General features: G+C 45.9%; 1 protein-coding gene across 1 annotated transcript in view; it reads right to left on the bottom strand.

Annotated features, from left to right (window-relative positions):
* The window catches only part of trappc9 (trafficking protein particle complex subunit 9), a 151,413-nt gene that overhangs the window by 65,521 nt on the left and 66,083 nt on the right, over positions 1–19,809 (bottom strand).

Genomic DNA, 19,809 nt, shown 5'->3' with positions numbered 1-19,809 from the left:
TTACGATACACGAGGGAAGGACCGCTTTGAACCGGGTGACAACAGGGCAAGCGGTGGACGAAGAAGGGGGAAGTGAAAACCAGTGATCAGATGAGAGGTCGGCAGCTGACAGAAAGATGTCAGGCTGAACAGAGGTAAGGGTTAGGCTACCCTCCACCTGAGCCATCATATGTAGCCCAACCACTCATGGACAAAAGCGCCAGCAGTTCTTCAAGTACAAGGGATCCACCCGTTTGGATAATATACACTACCTGGCCTCGAGACACTCATGGAATGACCAATAAATTAATGGACAAGAACGAGAGAAGAGGAGAGGAGAAATCCTCATTAAAATGAGTTTGTTCCCACCATGTGGTTAAAGTGTTCCCACCATGTGGTAAAATACAGGCAAATGTTATGTGACCATTTGAAAGGGAAAGACACTGGGAGTGCACATGAAAAGCCCAGATTTAGCTGGATAGCCCGACCCCCCCCCCCCCCCACACACACACACACACTCAGGGTGGGGCAATGCTGCCGTGGCAACCACCGGAAGATTGAGCGTAGAGAAGGGAACGGTACTAGCAGCCTGCATGTGGGGACAGGGGACATGTGGAGTGCAGTGAGGAGGTGGTGAAAGTGTGCAGATGTTTTGGTGGGAGAGGGAGAGAGAGGGAGTTAGCCATGCGATGAAGGAACCCAGATTCCCGGGTTCCTTGCACAGAAATGTCCAGTCACTATCCGGCTCCCCGCCTGGTTCTCTCACATTGTAGACATGAACTCCCGCAAACAATATAATCCAATAGTCGGTCGCTCGGAGGCCCGTGACAGCCCGTCTATACGTTTCCTACTTTGTTCTCAGGGGCGGCCGTCGTCACATAATGTTCACTGTGTGCGTGTGCATAGGTCGAATGCCATTCATCACGTACGAGTCCAAGGTGCGGGATCTGTCCCATTAAGCTCACCACCATCACGTGTATGAAGGCCATGTTGACGATCGGATGCACTTTAAACGACAATAAGTCCCACAGGAGGACTCCGCCGGTGGCGTTCAGCTGCCGGGGCTCCAACAGGGCTCAATGCATTAAGGCCGGAGGGAAGGTGGTTCTCCCGGAACACGCGTGCATCGGAGATGTTGGCAAAAACTGCAAATAGTGTTGGGTGCTGTGACTGAAGTCACAGTCCGACGGGACTGCAGTGTATGTGTATATGTGTATGTGTATGCGTGTGTCTATGTGTGTATGTCTCTACCTCCCTCCCTCTCTCTCTCCTCCCCTCTCTCACCCCCTCTCTTCCCCCCCCACACCCCCCCCCCCCCCCCCCCAACCAGCCCCCCTCTTGTCCCTTCTTGTTTGAGAGATCTTGCTGCCCTCAGCTCCCCTGAGACTCTATTTCAATCACATCAGTCTAAAAATAGACCCTCCACTGTAATGAGGTGAGAGTGTGATAAGAATACGGCAGCGGCGACCGAGGGCACCCGGCAACAGCAAACACGCACACACACGCACACACACACACAGAGGGGGGAAATAAAAAGCCCCCACTTATCCACGCCATCATAATTATAATGCCTGCTGCCCCGAGCAGGGGACTACATAGTAAAATATTTTATCCTCTCTCTCTCTTTCCATTTCAATGGATTTCTTTCCGACCAACGTTGAGCTCATCACTTTTAAAAGAACGAACATTGTCTCTATGGGCCGAGGACCGGGAACCAACTCCAATGTATACATGGATACGCATTACTAATTGACTATTAACCGATGGTAGCTTGCTCCCAACGGTCAGAGGTCTACGTGGCTCATAAATCAAGGCTATTGATTCGTAATAAAAACACTGCATGTTCCCTCCAGAATGAAAGGTTACGAAAATAATGAAGAGTAGGATCTCTGCCCAATTACATATGTGTCTTACAGGTGAGTGCCAATGAGAAGGCGCTGTTAAATCACAAGAATGTTTTATCCGGCGACAAAATTCTGAAAGTCCTCCTAGATTGCGCGACAGTGAAGCGGTTCCCCGAGAACTGTTGACATTTGAGAACACATTATATACCGTCCTCGTCACACTGGGTGACGGTACACTACCTGTGTTCATATCCTAGTAGCAATGTCCCTGGTCAAAGCTGCACACAAGAACTGTTTGGAAGCAGTCACGTTGCACCTGCTGGGTGACATCGCACTTAAGCCTGTCGAGCGGTGACTGTGGTGCCGGGTCGGAACAAAGAGCCCTCCAAGAGGACCATCAATCACATCTGTCGTGGGCAGCATTTGCCAAACAATGGCGGCTAGTGCACCGCGGGAACGCACCCTCGTGCTGAAGACAGGCTTGACAAAGGAAGAGGGCCGGTGGAGAGGATTGTGAATGTTCCCTGCCGCAGAGATAGAGATCCCGACACACCTCGCCAGCGGGCGGGGATTATCGCATGGCCACAAGGCTCCTGAGAGGAATACCGACGACCAGCATCAACACAGTCACAGCCAGGCACCAAATCCCAGAGAGAGAGAGAGAGTGAGAAACAGAGACAGAGAGAGAAAGAGAGAAACAGAGACAGAGACAGAGACAGAGACAGAGAGAGAGACAGAGAGAGACAGAGAGAGCGATAGAAACAGACAGAGACAGAGAGAGAGAGAGAGACAGAGAGAGCGATAGAAACAGAGACAGAGACAGAGACAGAGAGAGAGAGAGAGAGAGAGAGAGAGAGACGGAGACAGACAGAGAAAGATGGCGATACACAGAGAGAGGGTGAGTGTCCCAGAGAGCATGCAAGACAGAGAGCATAACCAAGCACCACGATCCCAATGCAGTTACAGCACCAAACACAGGTTATTGCAATTGATGTTTCTAATTGGCTGAAATTAGCACAGCTAATTGACATCAGATGAGGTCAGCTTCTATTCTTCTTGTGACAGTTGACATCCGCTGGCACCCACATGAATCACAAACGAGTGAGGCGAGAGCCGGCCTTTCATCCCCTGTGTGCAATGCTTCATTAAAGGGTCCCAGCTACAGTCCACCGGGTAGGCTGGTAGACTGAGCTATCCAGCACACATCTGGGTGGACACGCCCACTTGTGATGTCACTAAAACAGAGGTGGAGGCAGATTTTCAAAACGGCTTGTAACAGCTAATCACACTCACATCTGGTGGTATAATATGGGACCTTTAAGATAGCACAAGCCTCGCAGTAAGAGACCATGAGTGGAGATGAAGAGAGTGACGACGGCAAACAAGGGGGTTTCTCAAGGGGACCGGGGGAGTAAAAAAGAAACGACCTGCCACTGTGCAAGCCACCGGTGCCTGGATATCACACGTCTGCACGGCGCGTTACAAGGCTGGCTATCAGGAGGCGCGGTCGGTCACCCCAGGTAGCTCACGCCGAGCGCCAAGAGCCAGAGGGCTGATTACGTCTGCGTTCCTGTTTTTGTCACGGCTAAGTCTGCATAATGTGTCAGGATCCCTGTTGGTAGATCTCTTTGAACAGCATGAACTTAACGTTATCAGACCTCATATCAGTCAATTAACAGACTCATTGATCAATGGAACCAATGGAAAAGCCATAATCACAGCTTTGATTTATAACGTGGTAATGAATTGTATTTAGTAGGAGTCATTTTAGCAATGTGTTTTGGCCAAAGCTACACACAATAACAATTCACAAACACTGAATCTTTGATGCAATTAGTTTGAGAGCACTTTCTGATTGATTTGACCTTTATTGGTACAGGGTTAAGCTCCTCAGCCTGATTACCGGCATCACACACCAACAACAACAACAACGGCAAAACAGCAATACAAACGTTCTGACAATGCAGAAAATAACGTACAAAATGACACCGGGCAGTCGCTGGAACAGGGGAAAGCCATGCAGGAAACCATTACTCCTGCCTCTCCATCAAACAGCATTGTGACCATGAACTGTAACACGTTTACAGACTCAAGCTCCCAACTTGCTCAAGGAAGCCCATAGAGTGGTAGACTGCGGATAATGTGGTTGTAACCCACAACCTTTCGGTGGGAAGTCAAACACCCTTACAAATCGTCTATCCTGCCCCTGAATAGCAACATAGCAAGCATGGCAAACATTGGCACAGCTTTTCCCAGGACCCAGACTATACTTGACTGCCACTTTATTCTTACAGAAGGCAACAATGGAACATTTGTTGTATTTATTGGCCAAGGTAGTTTGCCTGTTGGGGACTATCTGAGGGTGTCTCCTTAAATAATATTCTGTTCTCCCCTGGGAGTTTGTCTACCTGCACAAGGACTGGAGGATTTCATTAAAATGTCACAGAAATGTTGGCTTACAAAGCCCTTGGAAACTACAAAGGGCAGCGCAAATAAAAGTGAAATGAAATTTAGATGAATGGAGATAGCTGCTTTGACACGAACCCAACAGGGAACTTAAGCAGTGCTAATCCATGGTGTGGTGGGTGGAAGGAGGGCTGTGGTGCAGGTGGGGAGGCTAGCCAGGCTTGCTCCTCTCCATTAGCCTCAGGTGCTTGTTGGGGCACACTTCCACTCCACACATTTAGCCATATAGCTAACGCAAGGGGACTTGAGAGCCCCTGAGTTGAAGATCATAATGCCGCAGCAGGTAAACCAATTGGAAGGTGTGCACGACGCATACCAATGCGAGGGTCAGTTTTATCACCCCCCCCCCCCTTGAAAAGAACACATGTCCAACCAAAATAAGTATCAAATACAAATTTATTTATTTCCTGTTGGCTTCCTTTATAGATTGTGCAGTAGTATAAGGGGGGTCTGGGGGTCCCCCCACCCAGAAAAATTTGAATTTGGTAGATTTGAATTTCTTTATTCTGGCGCATTTTGGGGATGGCCACTACCTATTACCTACTATTCATTCAGATTCGTAGCCTACATCGTGACTTGCAGGGCCTGGAAAAGCTTACACTGCATATACAGACCTACTCTATGGCCATTCCACCAGCCATGCTATTTTACCCATTGTTGTTATTCTGTTATTGAGACAAATCATGATCACTGTCCTATAGCGTCAATTTTTTGTGAGTCTCAATGTCTTCTTCAAATGCAGTTAGAAATATGGGACCGTTGCGTCATTTCGTTTATATGCTACAGGCCGAAAGACTAAATTAATCTGTAACTTACTTTCCCCTTTTAAGTATAACATTGCTTGGGGCTTCCAATTCCTCCACTGAAATGGGTGGAAAGTGCTTACAACTCTCTGCTAGTTAGCGATCTATCTCTTCTCTATATGTAGTTGTGTTGCGGGAATGCTGCTGAGGGAGGTAGCCTATTTGATTGATTCGCTGAATTGTCCATTCATGAGGTGATAACAAAAAAGGAAAGTTATACCATTGGCCTGGGGCGCACACTGGTGTGACCCGAGGGCGAATTTTCTTGCGCCGATGAAAAGACGTTGCCGCTTGATAGACAACAAAAAGTTTGTGAGCTTAAATTGACTTCAACGTGGCCGGCGCTCGGCGTTCAGACGCATTTAAATGTTTGCTGGCAGTGGCAGGTATGGTCTACCACACAATTAAACGAGGATAAACGCTAGGTATTTTTGTTGATTTATTTCGTGCTCATAATAGTTGATTCGTAGTTGGCAGATATATTCGAGTGAATAGTTCACGGCGGCGCCCTATATTGACCCATCGTCACTGTCTGTGAGGCTCTGTGGATAGGTGGAGAGAGGGCCATTTGATAACTTGATGACAGTAAGAAGGACGTGGGCATGCCCAAATGTCCGTAATAAATGCTTATGCCTGTGCTTGTGTGTGGCACATCGGACAAGATAAGCCAGGAAAGTAAGAAGCTCGAAAAAGGGCATTTTCTTAAAAGCCTCCCCCCCGACAGCCCCTCTGCAGCCTGCTGTTCTCAGAGAAACTGAGAGATATAACTTTGGGGGACATGCTGTGTGGCTCTCACACAGCCATGGTTTGGATGTCAATAATTCAACCAATCATAGAACTGCCTGAGGGCTGCTCCGGCCAATGGACAGAGACCTGACTGAGGAGAAAACAACACCAAGCCAGAGGTCAAACAGCACTGACCATCTCGGAGGTAGCTTCAGAACTAGAGAGTGAGAAAAGGCCACCAGTAAGTTTTCAGCACACGTAAGATGGCTGCATACATTTCATATAGCCACTGGGGAGAAAAGTGACACAATATAAAGACTCAGAGAGTTTGGCCTGACTTTCTGCATGACTTTACCTCGAATATTACTGAAAATGATAGTGTTATCGCCACAAGGGATGGTTGGGTGATGGAAAGAATCAAAAGAGATGGATTGATGGTTTTCACAGACACTCTCCAAAATATGAGCGTGATATGAACATGGTCATTGAGATTCTGCATGTGACCCATCACTCTGTGTGCTAAACCTGAGCCAATATTACATCTGATCCATCTGCCTCTTCCTCGACCATGCTCCTTCCCAGACACTTGTGGACCGCTGACAACTTGACATTATCACATCTCAGCTGTGCTTGTTAGGAACAATTGATGATGCACACAGACAGAAATGTGTTTGCCATGTGGCAAAGTCACCTATTATTCAGCAATAATTCCCCATGGTGAGAAGCAAGCGGTGAGGGTGGATGTTAAACACATATTGGTGCATTTTATAGCGTGATGGGGATCTGGGCATTGGTGGATGTTTAGTGACATCCTGGCTGCTCGCGTACCAAAAATAGCTCTCCGGCAGACGAGCAGAGTGCAGGTTTCACTGAGGGAGAGGGGACACTGTGAAATGCACAACCTGGTATCATCGCTTCACAAAAGAACTGAGACAACACTCCCACCTCACCCGACAAATATGAACTGAATTGAATTTCACAAGCCGAATTTTTCTTTTTTTGAGAATGTTCTTTTCAAGTGCAGCATTTCTGCATGTTACCTTTAAGATACTAACGCTCTGCTCTGGGTGTCACGACGAGTACACAATCACGCTTGAAGACTTGGACCAAGAACCAATCAGCTCTGAGAGATGTTTGGCCAAGACGGGTTATCAGACTGCAGGCCTGAGCTACCGCAGAAGCCAGAGGCTGATAAAAACACCCATCAGGACGATGAGGAGGATCTTCACTTGAATTGCAGAGTGTGTAAATCCCGCTAGTAGCTACCCTAAGTAAGCGTGGCACAAGTAACATGGTCACCCGGCTGTGACTGGGCATGCTTCTGGGTCAACCACTTCCAATCCTTCCCCTTTCACCTCGAGCAGGTCACAAGGCTCAGTTTACCTTGGCAGTAAATTATGCAAAGTAGGTCAGCATTAGCCAACAAATGAAAAAGGCTATTGTGAACAACAGGTCAGGATTAGGGCTGGGACGACGCGTCGACGTAATCGATGACGTCGACGCATAAATTACGTCGACACGAAAAATGTGCGTTGATTAAAAAAAAAAAAGAAAAAAAAAAGATGGGCGGCGCCGGAGCGTAGTAGCAACGCGAGCGGCTCCTCAGACTTTCATAAGTGCAAGGTGCCACGCACTCGTTCCTCTAAAGTATGGGAATTATTTAATGTAAATTCCGTGATATGTATAGTATAGTTTATTGTTGTCATTACACATGTTACAAAGCAACAGAGCAACGAAATTCCCAGTAACATTCCGTCCAAGAACATAGAAGACAGTGTGGGGAGACAGGACGGAGAGACTGTCAGGCGCTTGTTCACGAAGAACCATGCGGCCCGCATTATATAAGAAAGTTTCAAAAGCTAGGACAAGAGGGTAACGAGGAAAAAAAAAAAATTGTCAATACCCCAAACTATGCTCCTTTAAGGGGGGCACAGTGTAGGGATTAGCAAAAAAAACACCTCAACACATAAGCATCACATCAAAACATCACAAACGCATATGGGAGGGGGGAAGGGAGTTGGGGAGGGGAGGTGTCACAACTCAGACACCGGGAGGCGGACGCAGCCAACAGGCGCATCACATCACTCACGGCATACTGTGCTGCAACGGGGGAAGGGGAGGGAGTCCAGTAGGCGGTGAGTCCAGGGGGTGTGTGTGTAATCAGTCTTGTGTGCGTGTGTGTGTGAGCTCAGGACTCCATCTCCAATGGACCCAACAGTGTCTCTCCCGTCTGATGCTGGTGACGAGGACACGACCGTCGCCGTGGAGACGACCTCGAAGAGTTCCGACCAGAGACAAAGTTCATAGGAGGTGGAGGGTGGAATTTGGGGGGAAGGGTGGCAGGGCATCCGTCTGCATAACAACCAGGGAGAGGAGAGATATCAGCCTTCCAAGGCCGAAGTGGGGGAGCCGAATGAAGATAACGATTGCTTTGGGTCAGGCCGACTCTGCAATTTTTTGCCAACCTTAGAGTCTCTCTGATACTCTCTGTAGTCTTCCATTTCCAGAATCCAAAAACCAAAAAGCAAAATTAGCCGAAAATTCGTGGTCCGTTTAAGCCCGGTCCAACTTCACCACAATGGTATCCAATTTGCGATTAAGTTCGCACATATGTCGTCTTTGCAAAATGGAGATGACTTTCCATTCTAGCTGAACGGCAATTCACCAGCACCCGAAGAGGCGCCACCCGGTAGCAGCTGCAGATGACCGAGCACCGTAGAATTCTAAGAATGCATTACTTTGCACTTTTATTTTGGAATTTAAAGGCAATAAACACGTAATGAAATGTTAAGGAATTCATATTTTTTCATTCAGATATGTAAATCAACATGTATAAATTGCTATTAGTCAATTAATGGGGAGATAATCGATAATCGAATCGAAATCGAATCGGACTGAAAAAATGAATCGTTAGATTAATCGATGCATCGAAAAAATAATCGCTAGATTAATCGTTTAAAAAATAATCGTTTATCCCAGCCCTAGTCAGGATACTCAATAATATATCAATAAATTTGACGGTATCATATCTATTGTTCTTAAACCTACCAATGATAGTCTGTGCGATTCACCACTTTTCTGCAGGCAGAGTATTCAGCTTGAGTACCAGACTAATTACCATCCGTGTGCAACAGCACCTATGGGTGCAATTTGTGCCGGTTGTATTTTCTTGCGTCAGATCATTGGCTACCTCGATCTTTTGGACTTCATAACAAACTATGAGTCATTGTCCATGTACGACTGTGAGCAGTGCAGTAATTCCCCCTGCATCACTGGAGAAAGAGGAGGGCTGCACAGCAGCGAGAGACATGCCCAAGGAAAGGACTGAAGAACATTTGCCACAGCCAACAGCATTTTAGTGCTTGGGAGCTAATGAGAGAAAAGAAAAACATATAAAAGGCAGGAGACATAACAGCTGAAGAGTCAATCCAGAGGGAAACGGTGAAAATCTATCACAAATAATAGTAGATGCTCCGCTCTCAAACTTGATAAAGGCTTCGGGTGCATTAGGCAGTCATCGAAGCAATGGGAGACACAGTAGACTTCTCCTAACATGTGTAATGTCCAAAACAAAAAAGTGTAACAACTGGGCCTTAAGCAGTTCATCCTTTTTGACAGGCTGCTGCCTGCTGGTCAAATATTGAGACGGCCGAAATGAAGGACGAAATGAAGCCGGAAATGTAAAGAGGAGACATTATAAAAAACACTTTGCTGGCTTCTAAACAAACACGAAAGGAGAGTAAGGTCACCACGATGACAGAAATGCATTTTGCTTCAAATGTACCCTTTTTGTCCAATCGTGTTACTATTGTTTACTAGTGTGTGTGTGTGTGTGTGTGTGTGTGTGTGTGTGTGTGTGTGTGTGTGTGTGTGTGTGTGTGTGTGTGTGTGTGTGTGTGTGTGTTATGAGAGGAGGAGTGGTGGAAATCGGTGGTATCAAGCCAAATCCGACAGACCCCCATCCTTCACAATAATGCAGAACCCAATCCGCGTCTACTCAAGGCATGAAACATACCCATATCTAGGCCATAAATTGAATGTCGCTGGCGACTGGGAAGAACAGGTCAAAGAGCTGACTAATGACTACACTGTCAGACTCGACCTCATCGATTCATCCCCCCTCCCGATTCTAATGAAACTCCAGGCAATCAGAGAAGTCGCTCTTTCAAAAATCCAACACCTGTTTGCAAACATCCATATACCTCAGAACATCCTCACAGAGATGACAAACAAGACGGTGAGCCTGGTGAGGAAATGGCTTGGCTTAAACACCCACTCGACCCGTGACATCATCTTCCAAGCCCGCGGAGATGGAGGTCTCGGAGTCCCAAACATTGAGTGGGTCTACACCGCCACCAGAACCAACCACCTCCTCAAGATGCTCAACTGCGACGACGTGACAGTCCGGGAAATGGCCCGTGAATCACTCCTCCTGCATATGCAGCGACGCAAAATCCCACCTGCGAAGGAGAATGAGCGGCAATTCCTCGGATTCAAAATAAAAAATAATGGAAAACTGGACATCAGAACTGCAGGCTTCGGTGTGCGGTCAGACTGGATGGATCTCAATGACCTGTGCCACCGCTCAAGAATAAATCTGAAGTGGGCGGGGCCCGATGGTACACCTGTTGCACTGAACTCTGTTGTCATGGACAAACAAAGGACTGTACATCGCCAGACATGACCGTCTGGTGGACTTGGTCTCACAAGAACTCAGACAAGTACAGGACAGAACAACACACATGTATAAGCACAGCACTGTGAAATTGAACTTGTTTGATCATAATTGTACTGATAACAACATACTGTGTAACATCCCAAACACCCCAGACATTGTTTTCATTAACCAAGCCAGAAAATCAGTTACCATCTTTGAAATAGGCTGTGCGTTTGATCTGTATATGGACACTTGCTTCACATCCAAATTCATGAAATACCAGCCATTGGTAGAATGTATCACAGCTCTAGGATATAACTGCCAATTAATCATACTTGTGTTCGGAAGTCTGGGGCATGTACACAAAGTTGTGCTCCGAGGTTTGCAGATGGGTGGACTGCAAAAGGCTGATGCGAAAAGAGTTCTAAAATTCTGCTCAGTCTCAGCGACCATAGGCAGCCTCCACATCTGGAAGAGACGTTGTGTTGTCTATCCCTGAATGCCATATTGTCATATGCAATGCTTTAACCTCAGCTAAACCATCATCATTTCATCTCTACTCCTCTGCGTGCTTAAGCATTTTGCACATTCAGTGTCTGGTTAGTTTTCAGATTGAAACCTTCTAATTAACGTTTGGATCAAAAAAAAGAAAACTTTGTTTTGCTTGTAGATCCAAATAAAAGAATTTAAACCTGTGTGTGTGTGTGTGTGTGTGTGTGTGTGTGTGTGTGTGTGTGTGTGTGTGTGTGTGTGTGTGTGTGTGTGTGTGTGTGTGTGTGCGTGCGCTTGCACGTTTGTGTGTGTGTGTGCATCCACCCGTGTGCGTGCGTGGGTGTGTGTTCCTCTGGGCTCAGCAGTATGTGAGATAGGGTTCACCGTCACATGGCCCAGGCACATGTGTAACAGGCAATAACTACCTGGGCCACAGCACTAGGCTGCCCTGCCCCTCTCCGCCCACCCTCCCTCCCCCCCCCCTCCCTCCCTGTGCCCTTCCGGCACTATTCTCATCACAGTGGTCAGTGGTCTGTAATAACAAAGAGTCAGAAGCCGGGAGGGGCCAGGCATCCAAAGCCTAGCGCCCTCGCTCCACAAACTGTTGACGTGCACAAGTGGATGAGAACACACACGCACACATGCGCCGAATGGAAAAAAACAACAACAACGTGTTGTACAATAGTGGACAAAAATAAATAAGGCCCAGGTTAACAGCGGCAACCGGCAGGTAAATATTTGTATGCTGAGGACAGCTATGCACAGCCACTGCTTAGGAGGGTTTTTCAATCAATCCCTGGCTCAGACGACAAGCATAGAGGCATATGGAGGCACGCTAGGCTGAGCTCACTGGATTTCACACGTGGATTGAGGTCCAGCAGGCATGATGAAATGCTCCATTCTCTGCCAATTTTCCCCGCTGAGCACACACACACACACACTCAAACACCAGCAATTCTGTTCATATAGACACGCACACAATCACGACGCACACACACCCATGCCCACACACACACACACACACACACACACACACACACACACACACACACACACACACACACACACACACACACACACACACACACACACACACACACACACACACACACACACACACACACAGAGAGGTTGAAGCTGAAGCAGACCGAGGATATATAATAAAAATACAAGGAAAATATATGGTACTCTTAAAGCAGCTGCTGTACCAGCATATTTATTTTTGATCTATTGCAGTTCAACAATAATCAATGAAAAGGAAGTACCGGGTAAAAGGTAGACACGTAAACATACAAACAGGCTTCCTTCAACACACACATCACAAGATTGAACCTGGGGTGGCTGGGCATATTGATGCAAGGGGACATTGTGTGTGCTGATGTGGGTGTGTTTGTTTGTTTACTTTGCCCCTACTCACACAGATCATGATACAAATGTTTTGGGCAAATTTAAAAAATGTAGAAAAGCAGTCATACACTGAACACCACACGGTGCATTATTTGATTGGGTAAATTTGAAATGGTATAGGGCCATGCTGATCCCACGAGTTCAGATTCTGAACTTGTGAAAACTTAGTAAATTAATATTAAGTAGAGTTAATATGTGCAAACTTAATTGCTGCCCAGCCAAGGCCAGACTGATCACGACATGCAAACTTGAATTATTGGATGGTCCAACGAGGCTAAATTGAGACCCCAAAATGCCTTTAAATCAATTAGATTACCAGTCCTAATGAATCACTGGTGATTGGCACTTGGAATGCCTCTAATTGAGAACGGGGATTGGAGAGAGCGATTGCATTGAGGAAGGCAGAACTGGGGGCCCGCGGGTTCTACTGAAAGCACTGGGAGATTAATTCCTGATCCGAAGATGGAATAGAAGTAAGTGTATGGAAAGTAAATACAAAACCTATGCTGGGCAGATAGAGCAATGGGCCCGCTGGTACCCCGGAGAAGGACTCGATACTGAGCCAATGATGTATCGCGTGAAAAATCACCCGCACTGGAGGACGCGAGGATTATGGATTATGACAAATTGGTATGCATTCTACACATGCGGTAAAACACTTCAACACGCTTGCCTATCAATAAATAACGTTTACATGCCACTGTATTACATTGGGAAGATATTTTTCGAGGTTTCATCACCATATCAATATAATATTTTTATGACTAAATTAATTGTTTACTAGAGAACAAAATACTTTACGAGAGCACCAAGTTCAAAAATAGAGCTAGCTTCCTAATAAGCACACCAGATTGATGCATGTCTTCCGGGGGATCATGCCATGCCACGGACCCCCCTGGAGGGTCAGAGGGCCGCCCACCATGGCCTCACAAAATCCTGTGGGCAACACTGATGCTTAATCCGCCCACGTCTTTAAATGAGACCCGCTCCCATTAGCAGTACCAATCTGAATAAGGCACGTACTTCAGAGGGCCGCTGGGCCAACAAGACTGCAGACTCCCTCGCTCTTTGCTCACTTCCTCTTTCTCTCCCCCTCAGTGTCAATGTGTCCGTGAAGTCAAAGCTCATAAAGAGCTTTCTGGGAGCGCAGGGCAGGTCCGGCACATCATTTAAAGAATGGTGATTAGGAAGGAGAATACAAACGCACACTGAAGTGGCCATCGGGAGGGCCTGAGGCCGGACTTAACTCACAGAGAGGCCGCAGCAGACAGCAGAAAGAAAGACGCAAGTGTGGGATTGGCTGTTTAGGGAGACTGATGGCCCTGACAATGTGTGTGTGTAAAAGTGTGGGCAAGTCTGTCTGTGAGTGTTGACATTCAGGGTCGTGCAGAAGTGAATAAGAAGATCCCAGGAGCACAATGGTTTCGCTGTCCAGTGCATCGCAGCACGCTCTCACTCCCCAAGGAAATCAGAGAGATCCCATTGCACTCTCGACAGCCATTTTATTGAATGCACGATTCCTTTCTTTTGTCATGCATACACAAGCAGCTAACTCTGGACATGGGGAAAAATGAATCAAACGGCAAAAATAAATGACGCACAAACAATGAAGTCCTATTACCATGTGCTATCAAAACATTTGCTGAAAGGAAATGACTGTACTGTCGTTAACTGTACACTAAATTACCATATCTCAACGCCTGAGCACTGGCTGGGGGGGGGGGGGGGTGGAAGCTGTAGCGCAAGCAGAGATGGGGTCTGTTGATTGAAAGTCTCCCCTGATAAACCACCAACACCATTATCCCCGCCCCAGCCCCCCATTTTGCCATCATGGCTGTTGATGCTGGGACACAGGGGGAAGGCAGTGCTTCATGCTGGGACACGACGGGAAAGCAGTGCTGCATGTCGGGACATCACTGCTTCTTCTGAAGTCTCTTTCGACCGAGGCAACCATGTTCTCCTATAAATGCACAGAGGATGCGGCAGAGCGACCGAGAGAGATGGAGAAGGAGGACAGAGACACAAGAGGGAGAGAGACAGAGATGGAGACGGAGAGGTTGGAGAGCCCTCTAGGCTCCGAAACACAGGAGAGCAGCGAGGAATCCTGCCTACCCCTACCCATCCTCTCCAAGTCAAATGTAAATAAAATATACATTAAGTTATGATTCAATTTTGTTCAACAATGGTTGTGGGGTTTATGCTCAAAAAGGGCAACAACTGCTGCTGGGCTCTTGGAAGGAAGGAACAAAGGACTTTCCCCTCTGGGGGATTAATAAAGTTGTTATCTTATTTAACAGTGAATAAACCTTGTGAGAGACGCATAATGACCATAACACAATTGGTGGAATACAAGTTCCATTACAAATAACTGTTCTCTATAAAGCGTACACACATCTCTAGGGCTATGACCCTGAATTTCCAAATTCTTTTATGTTAGGTATTTGAATCTCAATTTAATAATTGTTTTCATTCGTTCAATAATCATAATTTGTTTAGTTTTTATATCAAAGAAAATATACCAAAAAATATTTACCGTCTATGCATATTTGGGGACTGCCTGTAGAAGGCTAGGCTGAATTTCCTCGGAATGCCCCACTGATCAAATATATATGAAAGGGCGCAAGGCTTCCGAGAACACTTTGCGGCATCTCTTCAGTTGAGGTAATGTCAGCCATCATCAGAATATCAGCACCAAATATGCGATCATCATTATCATTCGTTAGTTTTGGATATTCAAACAATATAGCAATATTCTGGTAGCACTTTGACAGCTCACTTCAAGGGTGAGGAAACGCAAGCCATTAACCCCCCTGGCCATCGGGCTGTTAATCGTTTAGAAGGGCTTTAATAATGAACGTATTTAGCAGCTATTTTAATGTTCAAACCTGCTCAAAGACACCAATTAGCTCTACCTACTAATGTACTGGTTGTTAAGTCAACATGAATAGAACAGGGAGCAGTGTTATTCTTTCACGGCGGTCCACAATAGCGCCTTTGTGATTTTTCAGAGGTTAAACAGCACTAATCCTGCCATGAAATATAAAACTTTGCACAATTCCTAAACCACAAGTTTGCCTTGTGATAATTGGCAGTGGGCCTTCTCTCCTACTTTGCAAACCGTGTTTGTTCTCATACTTTGAGGCTGCTTTGAATCTCTGCCATGAACCCGGAATGATGACTGGACCAAAAAGCCACTGAAAGGATATCGTTAATGTGCTATTTTGTGTTATTAAAATAACACGTTTGTTTTACCAATTGAACCACTTTAGAAAAATACCTGCTGTGTTTACAGGCAGTGAGAGACGCACACTATGAGTTGCTTTTGTTTTCTTTCTTTTTTTTCTTCACTGAATATTCGTTTTGGAAACCTGACGAATATTAGAAGCTTGAAATAATTTCATCAGGCCGGCCCCTACATATCTGTGTTGAAACTGGCTTTCCCCGTGTTTGAGTGGAATGCACAAGTTTGCGTTGGTAAGAGAAGGCGACCCTGGCGTGTGAGCGGACGCAGGGAAGGCCCCGGGGGCCGAGGCCCGCCTGCCACAGGCTCATGCCTTGGACACGACACGGCTCCGTATGTCACTGAGGAGGAGCAAGAGGTGCGGTACCAACCTGGTCTCACAGGAAACCGAGAAATGACCATGGACCCTTAACTCAAAATCCATGTAATCCTCACGGAAACACGCCAATTTCCGTGACTTGGCCACATATTTTGCTCCAATGCAAGTTAGATGGAGGTGTACATGTGTGCCTTAAGGTGTGTTGATACAGCTGGCCTTTGGAAAAGATTTTGAAGTCTGGGGTCAAAAGGTCAAAAGGAGCCGGAACCAAGCCCCTTATGAGATAACAAAAAGTTAATGTGAATTTCTCTCATAATTTTTTTGTCGTTATTAAGAGAGAGGCCTGATTCTCAGATATGAATGTTGGATGGCAAAGGTGTAGGTCTGGGAAGAACTTCAGGCCAAAATCTTGCAAGCGAGCCACTGGGTGAGATGGAGCACTTGCCGAGTAATTTCTTGTAGGGCTGGAATCCCTAAGTTGATGTTCGTATGCGTCCTTTGAGACCCCTGTTGATATAAAAGAGACCCCAGGTCTATAGCTTACTTGTTACTGTCCTTGACTCAGAAGTTACCTATTGCATCACTTCCTTTAGGGCTTCGGCCCTAAAGGAAGGGCCGGTCATTGTAGGATATTTGAATGCCCTCTTTCATAGATATGACACCACCACCACTGGGGCGTGGCAACAATTCTCCATATCCATATGGGGGGGAGGGGGGTGCTTGTGGACAGTAGGGGTACACTAGACATAAATAGGAAGCTTGCAATGGGCATTTCAATCACCAGAAATAGTCAATACACACTCAGGGGGAGGAATGACCCCTCGCACATGATATCTTAATGAATTATTTCAAAAAACCCTGCCTCGTTAAATCAATGAGCTTGATGTTTTGCTTTCACGAATATGTTATAGGCTGTGTCACTACCAAATATGTCCGTGCGTATCTAGTGACGTAACTAGCCACCAGACAGTGATTAAAGAAAATGAGTCACGCTGATTTCAAAAGTAACTTATTAATTACAAGTCTTAACTGTGGAAAATTGAAAGATATGGGGGGCAGTCGATGACAATCACCATAGCAACCATGACAGTCACGTGACGTGGACGCAGGCCCATTGAAAAGAATAGGCCAAAAAAACTCAGGCGTGTCACATGTTTAGAACCGTTATTGTAATGCATTTTCCGCTGTGGGCAGTTTTACTACAATCTGGTGTGAGACTGGGTTTAAGGGACGTGGTTAGTTTCAGTTTTTGAGGGGGTCTGGTGAAAACATTTGATGAATCGGATTATTGTCTTGAAGAATCCTGCGCAGCCCGCCCCCCCTTCTGAAGTCAAAATAATCTCCCGATTGAATTGGTTTAATATTGATTTATTTAAATTAAAAAAATTATATTATTTATAAATAAATATACAATTATTTAGTTATAATATTATAAGTAAGCCATGTAGCTATTATCATTTAAATGCAGCCTCAGATGGTTCACAACTAGACCGTCTCGTTGTCTCGTTATACGCTTTTTAAGTTAATTATATTTAAATGATATACCCATGTAGCCTTTATTTTCTTGGCGTTATTATCACATCCTTTCTCGTTACATTGATATAAATTATTGTTATAACGAGATCTGTATCTGACCATTGACCATCCTCTCGGAAATTATTGATGGTATGGCACTATATCCCTTCTCGCCCACCCATCTTGAATTTAATAGACCACTATCGTTGCATCGAGGAGGTCTGGTCTCCGTATATAATTAATAAATAAATAAAAATATGTATGCATGTATACATATATATATATATTTATTTATTTATTATATGCGGAGACCACCAGATCTGCTCGAAGCAACAAAATGAATAAATAAATACACATAGGCCTACATATTCATTATTTTGTTGTATATATATATTCATTTATTATATACGGAGACCATCAGACCTCCTTGAAGCAATGAAAATGGTCTATTAAATACAAGATCTGCTGGCTGTCGCCTTGCATGGCTGACTCCGCTGTCGGTGTATGAATGTGTGTATGAATGGGTGATTGTGTGGCAATATTGTAAAGCGCTTTGGGTGGCCACTGGTTACAGATAAAGCGCTATATAAATGCAGAAAGAGGAAAGAAAGAGAAAGAAAGAGAAAGATGGGTGCATGGGCGAGAATAGTGCCATACCTATATATATATATATGGTCACTTCACAGATCCCAGTGAGACCAGGTTGACTCGGTCTTTGAAACGGGGATCTGTGTGTGCCACGGAATATGGGTGTCATCAATTTGCATTGGAGCAAAATCCGTTGGCATATCAATTTGTCGAATAATTAAAAAAATATTGTTCTACTTCTATCTGATGAAATCCTATTTAGTTGATGTGCGATTTGAACCGGTTGGGCTCAGGTAATGTGTGATTGCTGTAAACACTTATTAACAGATCTGTATGATGATTATGATTTTCTATATTTATGTAAATCTGGATTTGAATATTCAGTGCCTACCTATCCGCCGCACATCACTGCAGCAGAGTATTACAGGTGATCGCCTGCAGGAAAAAACATAAAAGTAATAGCTTTCCTCCTCCGGCTTATTCCCCCTCGGAGCTCAGCAAAGAGGCTATTGTGATAAACAAGTGCGAGTTGAGCTTCCAGACCAAAAGGTGTGCAAGATTAGAGGCAAGGAATAGCATTAGGCTGGAGTGGCTCTGAGGGCTTCTTCCCCGTATAAATAATTCTTAGTCAAAAGACCATATTTACATGAAGAGATATTGTGGCTGAGTATGCAGAGAATGAGGCTGACAGAAAATGTCTGTAATCATTCTCTCACTGCCACATTGCTGTTTGCAAGAGGCGGACAAAGGGATCAGACAGAAGAGGGAGAGAGCAAGTGGTGCGAGTGCCCCTTTATTTAGTGACTGGTGTCTGAGGCACTGAGGCCACGCCAGTCCGCGGGACATCGGAACATCGGAACATCGTGATTACTTTTTTCCCTTTTTTACGACCGGGAGTTGGCAACGCAAAGACGAGATTAGCACAGAGGCCGTGCTACTTTTGTTTGTCCGACGCCGGGACTTCAACCAGTTTGTGTGTGATGCTCATCGTGAGCAACAAGGTCAGCTCGTGTGTCCGTCATTCGCACAAACACAGCAGAGCCCCCGCCTGCCCACGGAAGCAACCATGCCATCGGGGGGGTGGGGGGGGGGGTGGGGAAGGCGGGGGCGGGGGTATGAGCGGTAGACACACGTCGCTCAGAGCTGTCAGTCAACATGGGTGGATGGCTAGGGCAGGGCATGAGTCCCTGTTGTCCCCGTGATGAGTCGATGGGGACATGCGCTCCATGACGGCCCCCCCAAGCTCAAGGGGAAGTGTGTCATCGTGTTGAACTCTGTGAAGACAACACCCTGCCAGAAGTCTGCGATGGGGAACGGTTGGAAATAACGATAGGAAGAGAAACAAAACAAAGATATATCAAAACACTCTAAATAAGATAATGAGCCAAGCCATTTTTTCACAGTTTTGGGCTTTCTCTATGAAGTTTCTAGTCCGTAGTGTCGTTATTCAGTTAACAGCCATACGCAGGCCTTGTGGTCAATCCTCTCTACCTTCTGATGAGTAGCATTTCTCCCAGAGGCTAGCCACACCTGCAGCATACAACAACAAGGAACCAAAACCAGAGACATGAAATCTAGACTTAAAAAAGGAGCAATAATTTTCCGTTACCATGCAAAAGACTGATTAGGGTCCGGACGCTGGCTCAATCCTACTCTGTTGGCATGACAACCGGTCAGAATGTGGGAACCTTTGCCCACCAACCCAAGCCGCTTGAACGGTTACTATCGCAATGCTCTTGTGCTAAAGCCCAAGTTCCAAAGTGGCTCGGCAA

This window comes from Gadus macrocephalus, chromosome 22, assembly GCF_031168955.1.
Source record: "Gadus macrocephalus chromosome 22, ASM3116895v1".
Classification (NCBI taxonomy): Eukaryota; Metazoa; Chordata; class Actinopteri; order Gadiformes; family Gadidae; genus Gadus; species Gadus macrocephalus.
The sequence above is the reverse complement of the archived record's forward strand: the minus strand, read 5'-3'. Positions and strand labels throughout refer to the sequence as shown.